The sequence below is a fragment of the Eleutherodactylus coqui genome, chromosome 3, assembly GCF_035609145.1.
Source record: "Eleutherodactylus coqui strain aEleCoq1 chromosome 3, aEleCoq1.hap1, whole genome shotgun sequence".
NCBI lineage: Eukaryota > Metazoa > Chordata > Amphibia > Anura > Eleutherodactylidae > Eleutherodactylus > Eleutherodactylus coqui.
The window spans coordinates 249,709,564-249,720,084 of NC_089839.1; positions in this window are offsets into that span (position 1 = coordinate 249,709,564).

The window sequence follows — 10,521 nt, forward strand, 5'->3', positions numbered from 1 at the left end:
TCATTTCTCCTGCGGATTTTGCACATAGCAACCATAAAGCAGTACATGTTAAACTGTGTATTTTGTAAACCTTTGTATTTGATTACATTGATTTTTACAGAAGTCACATGTCAGTATTCCTCATTTAGGAATGTGAGTTTTGATCATTGTTTCCATGAACACTGGGGATTATGAGGAGCTCACAGGCTGCATCCCCTTCTGATTGGCACTAAAATCAGTTTATGAAAGACTGTTGGAAATCTAACAGCAATGGTAATGTTGTGTAATTACACTTAAATGTGGTCGAAGAATGCATGTGATCCAGGTGACAGCATCCCTGCACTGCATCTGACGTGGACTACAAACAGAACGACACCCGTGCTTCTACTTTTCTTGTAGGCCTTATTCATATGGGTGATTTTCTTGTGTAAGTATCGTCCGATTCTGAGATAGCAAAACTCACGCGGGAAAAGACCCCATTTATTTGAATGGCTTAATTCATTAGATTAATAGTCTGAATTTGAAGAGTCGCTGTATGTCTTATATTTGTGCGACTCTTGTTCAAGATTCATCCATTATTTTATATGGGAGTGAAAATAAAAGGGATTGCACTTGCATGCCGTGTGATTTGCATGCGAGTCTGATGTTACGTATGTTACTGTTGGGACTACATGAAGAAAACTTGAAGCATAGAACAGTGAATAACACATGTGGAAAGTGGATGTACAAGAGATGGAAATGGAGCATGAATACTCCTTCTGACCAGCACAAAAACGCTCGCTCCTGCGCAGTTAAGGAGTGTTTTTTCCTTTGTGCCTGCGCAAACACTGTACATATTTACACAGGCACTGCTACTTCACATGAACCGGGGTATCGCCCCCGCTCTGATTTAAATGGCTATTAAGCCAAATGAGATGTCGTGTGCACGAGTCCGTCTGATACAATTTTACTAATATGGAGTTTTACTTTTAAGTAAAGAAGACCTACCATAAAATACTGTTTACATTGTAATAGTATAAGGGGTTAAACACCCATATACATATAATGGTTCTATTATGTATATTCAGCTGACAGGACCTTCAGGGAGGTCACATGGCTTAATCTATTCTCGCTCTGATATAGTACCCTGCCAGCACCTTATCTACTCTGTTGATTGGCTAGAGACTGGGATTATAAAAACTGGACCTTTTTCCTGTATAGGAATGGAGACACAGCAGCTCAAAACTCAGCAGGGGAGAGACTTGTGCGGGCGTATGTTGGCACCGCAGATCGATAGACATGTTTTGTGTGGGAGCAACAACTTCATCTGCAGATGGAGCTCATGGCTGGTACAGACACTGAGCACATAAGGCGCCGCGACCGGTTCGAATGTAAAGACCGGAGTGAAGCCAAAGTGACTGATGGAGAAAGGGTCAGTGCAGCTAAAATTCGCAGCGCATTTTCATACGTACCGTCACCCATCATGGACAGTGTTTGATTGAGTAAGGAGATTGTCCAAGCAGAGATACTGTATTAAGTTACTTTGTGGATAGAGATGATTGCTTATAGTTAGAGATGAGCGAGTATACTCACTAAGGCACATTACTCGAGCGAGTAGTGCCTTAGCCGAGTATCTCCCCACTCGTCTCTAAAGATTCGGGGGGGGGCGAGCGAACGGAGGGGAGATCTCGCTCTCCTACCCGCTCCCCTCCGCTCCCCGCCACAACTCCCCTGCCACCTGCGCCGGCCCCCAAATCTTTAGAGATGGGCGGGGAGATACTCGGCTAAGGCACTACTCGCTCGAGTAATGTGCCTTAGCAAGTATACTCGCTCATCTCTACTTATAGTATACCTACTAACTGAACAACTTTTCCACATATCCAAAACTTTTTAGAACTTGCTTAAAACAATACCAAAGTTTAACGATATGATTTTTTCTTTTTTCGCTTTCGAGGAACCCATCAGCTTGCTACAAGCCACTCCTTGCAAGGGTAGCTGAGGGAACTGTCTAATTCATTTTGTTGTACAATTGTTCACACGGTTTATAACTGTTTAAGTATAATTCACTTTTATAACTTTCCTTATCAAAGCATCAGTAAAGCATTGTTTTCCTTATTAAACAGTATACAGCCTCTCCATAAAGTGCGTCATATTGCGCACCTGTCACAACAGCACGTGAGTCGGTTTATAATATCTGACTTTTATGTTGAAATCTGGAGGCTCTGGCACTATGCTTTGGGAGGAAACAGCAAAAAGGGAGAAGATTGGTGTCGCTGTGTAATGAAAAGAGTTGGAATAAAATGCTGGACTTTTATTGGGCTACGTAGCTGAATCGTCTTCTTTGTCATCCCTGATTTAGGAGCCGATTCGGCTCTGTAACATGCAGCCCAATTCTTCATGTTACTCCAACTCTTTTGTCTGCACAGCAACACCGATCTTCTCCCTCTGCTGTTTTCTTGAATTCAGTTCACGAACCTTCTTCAAGAGATCTGCCAGGTGGAAGAATACACTTTGTTCTTCAGTGTGTTGTGCCGCTAGTAGCCAGAAAAGATTTTTTTCCCTTAAATAGGGAAAATTGGCTTCTACCTCATTGGGTTTTTTCGCCCTTCCTCTGGATCAATATGTTACATCAAGATAAGAGCATTTCGACTAGCCAATTTTTTCCATGTCTGCTCTGTGGGAACCCCGCTGAGCAGGGGTGTAACTATAGGCGATGCAGGGGATGCAGTTGCACCCGGGCCAAGAGCCTTGGGGGGCCCATAAGGTTCCATATAGAAAGCCTATTACTATGAATAAAGCACTATATTTTGGGGCCCAGTTACAGGTTTTGCATTGGGGCCCAGAAGCTTAAAATTACGCCACTGCCATTGAGCATGCTGGAGACATTGTGGGATATGCTGGGAGCCGCTGCCTGAAGTTCAGACTCAATTCCTCTGCGACGGTCGGGGATTTACATAGAATACAGCTTAGATACAGAAGATCTTTCTATTGACTTATTTCAAAAATAAATATTATTTCAAGGGGTTAATAGATATTTAAATAAAACATATCCGGTGAGGTGATAGGTGCCCTTTAAGTAGGGATGTAAGCAGTTGATCAATAATTAAGGGGGCCCATTTCCTCAGCTCAGACAGAAGTTGCAGTTAGTGATGACTATGGATGGTGGAACATGTAAAATTGAATTTGGCCCATTACTATAGAGCCCCATGGATACCCCTGTGGTGTGCATAATCCCTTTACTTTGGGACTACGTTTTGAATTGTTCCTGTGCTGTGACATCATGTGTATATTATAGCTGCGTGTGACATCACATGTAGGTATATTGTGTATATATTTTTTTCCTATACAGTAATTTCACAGTGTACATTGGGATCTTTTTGTGTGCATTAATCCTGTACGGTGACATCACTGTTATGATTCCTGTACAGTGACATCCCTGTGTGCTTATTATCCCAGTTCTGTGACATCACTGTGTGTATTATACCACTACTATGACATCACTGTGTGCACTATCGCTGTACAGTGACAGCAGTGTGTACATTGCCTCACTATTTTGACATCACTGTGTATTGTGATCATGGTGTAGTAAGGCCCCATTACAAGTCCTGATTTGGAATCCTATGGTTATATCTAATGCCCCTTTCCTGTAAAGATGATCTTTCAGCTCTCTTTTAGTAACCATTTGCATTCCTGATAAAATAATATTTCTGAAACATCTTTGGTTAGAACTCTGGATTGTGCTGCCCTCTATTATTCTTACTGGAAAGGTATAAATAAATTGACAATTGGGTGTAACTATTCCCCTTTTCAATAGAGTGATACGCAAAGACTGCAGAGGGGAAGATAGAACAATATCTCTGCAGCGCCACCTATTGGAATGGCAGCATTCCTACAAATTAAAGCCAGAATAACCATACACATACAGCTGTTTCAGGTGTTTGTCCCTCATCGGTGTACAGTAGGTCTCTGACTTGGCTTGTGAGAGGACTATAGATGTGGGTCAGGAAGGGTATCGATTCTCCTTAAAGGGGTTGTCCCGCGGCAGCAAGTGGGTCTATACACTTCTGTATGGCCATAATAATGCACTTTGTAATGTACATTGTGCATTAATTATGAGCCATACAGAAGTTATAAAAAGTTTTTCACTTACCTGTTCCGTTGCTGGCGTCCTCGTCTCCATGGTTGCCGTCTAATTTTCGCCGTCTAAAATGGTCGAATGGCCAAATTAGACGCGCTTGCGCAGTCCGGGTCTTCTGCTTTCTTCAATGGGGCTCCGTGTAGCTCCGTGTAGCTCCGCCCCGTCACGTGCCGATTCCAGCCAATCAGGAGGCTGGAATCGGCAATGGACCGCACAGAAGAGCTGCGGTCCACGGAGGAAGAGGATCCCGGCGGCCATCTTCAGCCGGTAAGTATAGAAGTCACCGGAGCGCGGGGATTAAGGTAAGCGCTGAGCGGGGTTTTTTTTAAGTCCCTGCATCGGTGTTGTCTCGCGCCGAACGGGGGGGGGGGGGGGGGGTTTGAAAAAAAAAAACCCCGTTTCGGCGCGGGACAACCCCTTTAAGGAGAGCACCTAGAAGGAGTGTGAGGAAAGTTATAAGCCCATCCATGCTCTTTGGGAAATATTCAAATGAGAAGATGGAACAGAGGTATTGTTACATCTTTCCATTTGCATATTTCCAAAAGAAGCATGCATGGCCTTATAAGTCTCTTCACACACCTTCTAGGTGCTCTCCTTAAGGTGAAACAATACCCTTCCTGACCCACATCTATAGTTTCCTCACTACCCAAGCCAGAAACTTACTGTACACTGATGCACTAATGAGGGGCAGCGCCCCCATTCCCCACTTCCCCCGAAACAGCTGTATGTGCATGGTTATTCTGGCTTTGGCTTACAATTTCCAGTCATTGTTACAAGACTTATTTAAAAAGTCTAACATTGACTTGTAGGAATGCAGGAATTATACAACATAGAGCTCTGAGAAAAGATGCTCCACAACTGTTATTTCATAGAAGATGCAAGTGTTTGCTTAAGCAGACATGTGAGGAGAGTTGATGTCCACTTTAAGCTTTGGGATAACCAGATAGAGATATTCAGGGTAGGATTAGCTAGGTTAAAAATTAAGAATGCAGCTAGAACAGGACATGTTGTCTGCATTGTGCTCATAAAGCCAGCCATGCTTGTAGGTGCTGGTACAATCCTGTTCATTAGGTTCTTGCACCTCAGGAATGTCACCTGTATGGATAGATCATCAATGCTGAATAGCTTGAGGGCTGCCATCCATTTCAAATACGGAATACAAGTTCACCAGAAGGCTGTGCACTAGTATCTGTGCATGTAAAAAAAGGCAAAGGATATTTATGGCTTTTATCATTATTACTGTCTCAAGTCCACTGACTTTACCAAGCCTTATTTTCCATAGATATCTACCTACATTGGTTAGGGGGAAGAGGTGGTATGCCGACAAGAGGTGTGTAGCCTGGTTCCCCTCTTAGACATTTTATAGAAACTAGGGATAGGAATAAATGTAGTTGATGTTTTACATATACAGGAAGCTGGCATATCCTTATACCATTCCCTGCATTTAGAGATTGGATATCTAAGGGATGAAGATTTATGAGAAATTAGACAATGGGGGGAATTTATCATGCCAGTATTCTGGCAACTTTGTTTCCCTTCTCCACTTCATAGATACAACATATTTATGAACGATTGCATGATGTTGACAAATTTGTCACAACTTTAGATATGTTTAGTAAGTGGAGGTACTTGTGTATCTTGTCTCCACCAGAGTTATGGGTGGAGACATGGGCTGGGCTGCCGGAGCTAGTGGGAACGCCCACAGCTCTGGATTGTCTGCCGGATGCACACCTGCACCGAGCTGAGCTGCGGAGGTTCAAAAGGCGCTTTTCTGGCTCTCGCTGTGCTAACCTGCGGCAAGTATGTTCGCTGCTGTACCATCATCCTTTTGCCCTCCTGGCTACTGTCACTGTCACAGCCGCTCTCCCTTCTCCCCTCCCTTCTGCTGTGCTGACAGTCACCCCCAAGGACTGCCATATATGCTGCAAATGCATGCTGCCATAGTCCTTCGCCGCAGAAGGTAGACGCACGCTGTCTCTCTCCCCGTCCCCTGCCGCCTGCCATATCTCCCAGTCGGCACAGCGGGGAGCCAGCTCGCCCACAGTGGCAGCCAGACAGCCTCCCAGCATATCAGCGGCTGAGAACTGGTTGGGACAAATTACACACAGTACAGCGGGGCCGGAGGAACAGAGTTGCCGGAGAGCGTGGGGAAAGTGCTTGGGACGAAGTAGTTGAATGGGGCCAGCAGGAGAAGGAGGAACATACTTGCCGGAGGTTAGCAGAGCGGGGGGCCAGAAAAGCAGCTTCTGAAAATGTCCTCAGCTTGCTGCAGGTGTGCATCAGGAGCTGTGGGCATTCCCTCTGGCTCCAGCAGGCCAGCCCATGTCTCCACCAATAACTCTGGTGGAGACAAGATACACTAATACCATAAGTGGACACCACCCAACTACCAGGGCGAGATTGTGACAAAGTTTACAAGTTTTAAAAAGCCTTATGTCATAAATGTCTCTACTCCACTCCAACTCAAAGTCCTTTCCTAGACATTTTTCAAAAGTTGAGTGAGAGGCGTAACATCTGTTCTTTTTGGTGCAAGTGAATAGTAAATTTGTCGAAATTGAAGTACACCAAAAAAAAGGTGCAACATAGCCAGAATTCTGGTACACCACTTGTTTTGAATGTGGCCCAATGTTCTTAACTTCTGCTACCCGCTTACAATATGAATCTACATGAAGCTGAGAATACCAACAAAAATCTGTAACACTATAACACATTCTACTGGGATCTGTCATAGTAAAATCATTTAAAGGGGTTTTCCTGTCTAAGTAAATTTTACCCATATTACTTATAGAAGTCACTTAGTAATATAATGCTCGTCTCAAGATTGCCTGTCAATGACCAAACTAAATTTATGTACAATATATGACGTAATACTCTAAATGGTCACGTGACTGTATTATTCACAGCCAAAGGCTGCATACCAATTGATTGGACGTATTCGTGCACTGCAGAGAAACTGAATGTTGTTTTTTGTATGTACTATTTATTTATAGTGAAAAATAATGTACCGAAGAGCACTTTTATAGAGCATTTACACGGGACAATTATCGCTCAAAATGTGTTCAAATGAATGAATTGGAGAGATAATTGTGCAATGTAAATGCCCCAAAATGCTTACTTCTCATTCACAGGTTCTTGGCACTGACTATCAGTCAGCTTAAAAACCATTGCTGGATCATAGGCTTGCCGTTCTGTGTAAACGCTCCCAGCTCAGAACTTCACGGCATTCGGACAAGTATTGCAGCCTCTTCTTTGGTCTGTGGCACCATGTCCATTAATCAACTGGTCTTTTGACACTCAGTCCTATTTAAGTGTATGGGATTGTACAGCAGTAAGCCTGGTATCCAATGCAAGTTGTTTCGGTCATGTCTGTAATGACTAGTTTGCACAATCAGAGGTGACAAGTTTTAGATACAAAGGTGGAGTAAATCCGGGGACTGGTAATATGGGTCTTTTTGGACTCAATAAAGATAACAAGACTAAATATAGCGAGGTACGAAAGATTTTACGGATAAGATCACCAGAACGCCCGAACGGCACTGGTTCCTCAAGCAGAGCATCTGCCCTGAAAAAGGCGACACCACTATGGTGGAGAAACCAGAGACCAGTCCAAGACTGCCTAATAATAACTACACTAAACACTAACCTTCTGTTACTAAGTAAATTCAAAGTACTGAGCTAATGAAATCACAAATACTGAACATTTGGATAGCTGAGGACTTTACTAAAGATTCCTTTGGCACAGCCTGGACAGTACGCAATCGCTATAACCAGCAACCTCTGTTCAGAGGAGCTAGCACAAGAAAGCACCCGATTGACTGGCTGAGCTGACAATCACCTCAAACAGCCCAACAGCAAAACTAAACTAATAAAGTTATTGTCTGGCTGGCAGAGCCATCAATCATCTCGGCTCGGCTAGCAGCTCAACAGAAGAATGGATGATTTACCCTCAACGGGCAAGGCCGAGTGAAACGTCCATGTGCCAGCAGGTACATCACATCCCAGACTAACCCGGAACTCATGGCGCAGCTGACGCCACAACAGGTTCGCTGTAGATGTACCGTGCGTGTACATAAGGTACATTATGATTCTGTATAGCAGTCAGAAGGGCAGCTGGAAACCTGGTTACCATAAGCACAACAATGCTGTGACTTGTAATAAATCAATCAAACCATCAACTCTATCTCAAAGCAGTTGGGATCTTGTAATGATGAAATCTGGTTTCTACCAGTGATAATTCTTAGCAGTAATCCAGTTAATTTCATTGCCCAATGATTCCTAACATCCTTAAATCCTACAAGATTTCAATGAGAGTGTAAGTTGAGACTTTTTAAAAGGGGTATTCCCATCCAAATACTCAGGCAATGCTCCAAGTACAACGTAATAATTTATTTAAAAGCACCTAATCAAGTTAAGAGACTATTGTAAACTGACATTATGGGACTTTCCCATGAGAGTGCGGAAAATGTTTCATGATATTTGGATCAGTCATATTGCAAAGATTCACTTTCACACCACGTTTAACCCTTCTGTATCTTGTTTCCATCACAGGAGCCCTGGACAGAACCTTAGTTTTTCATTGGCCAGAAATCAATAAGGTCTCTCTTTGACTAGGTCTGGCCAGAATAGCATAATAACAAAAACAGCAGCGGGCACCACATTGGGGGCACTATTGCTTAGTGTGGCTAGAGTAGGGGTACTATAACACTGTGGGACCAGAGTAGGAGCACTAAAACATCACGGGACCACATTGGGGGCATTATTAATTAGTGGGGCAACAGCTGGGGTACTATTACATCGGGGTGCCACAGTGGGTGCATTGTAGCATCATGGGACCACAGCGGGAGCACTATTACTTAAGGCCCATTTACATTGGACGAGTGTCGGGCAAACGATGCCCGACACTCGTCCTTGTATCCCGCGCTTCCGTGCTCCTGCACGGGAACCAGCACAGCTGGCTCGAACATGGAGCAGCCAGCAGGGGGGCAGGGCAGTGCAGGAGATTTCTCTCCTCTCGCTCCCCCGCCCCTCTCCATTCACATAACACAGGCGCCGTTCGCTATGGAACGGCGGCTGTTTAAACTGCCCCCCTGCTGGCCGCTCCATGTGCAAGCCAGCTGTGCTAGCCCCCGAGCAGGAGCACGGGAGTACAGAGACACAGGAACGAGTATTGGGCATAGTATGCCCGAAACTCGTCCAATGTAAATGGGGGACTCCAGCAAGGGTTCTATTTCTGTACAACATGGAACCATAGTGGGGAACGATATTTCTATAGGGGGTCATTGAAAGTTAATTAGGGGTGAAAGTATGCAGAAGCGAGTCATTGCTAGAAGAAATCTCAGTAGCTGTCTAGCCCCAGAGAGAAGAAAAAGAATACGGACGACTCCAAAAGCGAGAAGACATCGCCTGTGATTACTGGAGATAACTGCACTGTAATCAATATCACTGTGCAGAGCAAATATTTGAGTATATTATATGATAACTATTATTTAGAGGTATACTACAGCTGAACTACTAGGTCTATGTCTGCTGCATTATAAATGTTAATATATATACCCTCATTGTCAAAAAAAATCAAGCACCTAGGAGTTGTCAGAATCAAATGAAACTATTTATGAGTGATTGTAACGTTGATATAAGTGATTACAATATCAGAGCAAAAGGGTAATTATTTTGGAAAACTAAAGACTTGAAAGGAGAGTCTAGTACCCTGTTGTACCGCCTCTAACTTGGATACAAGATGTGATATGGGTGGGCATGGAGGCTCTAGTACATTGTTGTACCGCCTCTAGCTTAGATACAAGATGTGATATGGGCGGGCATGAAGGCTCTAGTACCTTGTTGTACCGCCTCTAGCGTGGATACAAGATGTGATATGTGTGGGCATGGAGGCTCTAGTACCCTGTTGTACCACCTCTAGCTTGGATAGAAGATATGATATGGGTGGGCATGGAGGCTCTAGCATCCTGTTGGGCCATCTATAGCTTGGATACAGGATGTGATATGTGCGGGCATAGAGGCTCTAGTACCCTGTTGTACCGCCTCTAGCTTGGATAGAAGATATGATATGGGTGGGCATGGAGGCTCTAGTATCCTGTTGTACTGTCTCTAACCTGTCTGTAGGTAGCCTTAGAGTCTCCTGTTAAACATTTTAATCCACCTTAGAATTCATTGTTCCCTGTGCCATGATCAGCGGCTCCTTTGAACACAAGGTGAGGGTAGCCCAATTTCATTTTTTTGGTACACTGCGTACTCTATAGGAGCCTAAGGAAGCTCCTGTCCTGCAAACAGAAAATGATTAAATCTCCCAGAAGATGTCTATAACCTTTGTTAAGTAATGACTTTCTTCTGTATTAGTCATCTATATATTTGTCTTTAATCTTCATTTTTTTCTTATTTTCGGATGACAGTTTGGTGGTGTCAGAACC